Below are 1,157 nucleotides of genomic sequence, written 5' to 3'. Positions count from 1 at the left end.
GAATAAACCTTCTCTCAGTACTTCACATGTGAAGTTATTTTGGAGCTAATTTGTTATTTAGCTATAAGGCGATCGACCCCAAGGGTTAATTTCAATTCAAAGTGTGAAGAGCCCTGCAGTTTCAACCAATCCAGTTAGTCTGGGTTTTGTCTGAGTGTTTTTAAAGGCATTTGAGGTTCTGGTCTACATCTTTCTCCCATTCTATCATTGTGACGCTGGTTAGAATGGTCAGTAGCAGCAGCCAGGCACCACTTGGTTTTCGGGGTAGCTAAGGCCACACCCATGGCTCCTGTAGACTCTGACCTGTAGACGAGTTTCTTCTTTAAGTTTTTGGTTTCCTTACACCTCCTCTTCTTTTTACTCTGGATAAGCAGAGACCAGGAATTCTATCTTTGTATCTTATTTTTCAGGTACTTCTTTGCCTTGGGGCACAAGATGTCCCAGACTCATCTTGTCCTTTTCTTGCTTCAGTCCTGGAATCAGCTTTCTCTCAGAAGCCTGGGTTGTTTCTCATTGGAGAATGGTATTTAGACTAAAATCTGGGCACCAGATTTATGCTTAAATGAAAACGCTTCCTTCTTCCCCAGTCTCTTACTTGGGTCCCGTGCCTATGCAGGAGAAGCAGAGGGGATGTTCAGAGAGCACAGAGGGAGAACCAGCGAGGATGCTTAAGGCTCTGGCTTCATGCACCACGATGGAGTGTGGCCTCCACACACATAAAATAATGACCTCAGGAATTTAGAGTGCAGCAGTGGGCCCCTGGTCCATTGGGTTTGCATATGAGAAATATTTCACTTTAAAAAATAGAATAAAGTAAACATTTTTCATATATATAACAGCAATTTAAAATATACATACCAGTTATTATTATTTTTTTAATGAAAATTCCTGGTATCATAGTGGGTTACATGATGGGCTGCTAGACATAAGGTCAGCTGTTCAAACCCACCAGATGCTTCTCAGTTGAAAGATTTCTGCTCCCATAAAGATTTACACCCTTGGAAACTCAGAGGGGCAGGTTAATTCTGTCCTATAGGATTGCTATGAATCAACTCGCTGGCAGTGAGATTAGCTTTTGTTTTCATTCCAAATTATATCTGTAAGCATTAGAAAAATTACATGAAACTACTCGTGCTATACCACTCGACTGTCACTAT

The sequence above is a fragment of the Echinops telfairi genome, unplaced genomic scaffold (assembly GCF_000313985.2).
Source record: "Echinops telfairi isolate 266 unplaced genomic scaffold, ASM31398v2 ScPeMD7_4;HRSCAF=17, whole genome shotgun sequence".
NCBI lineage: Eukaryota > Metazoa > Chordata > Mammalia > Afrosoricida > Tenrecidae > Echinops > Echinops telfairi.
This window is presented reverse-complemented; position numbering follows the sequence as displayed.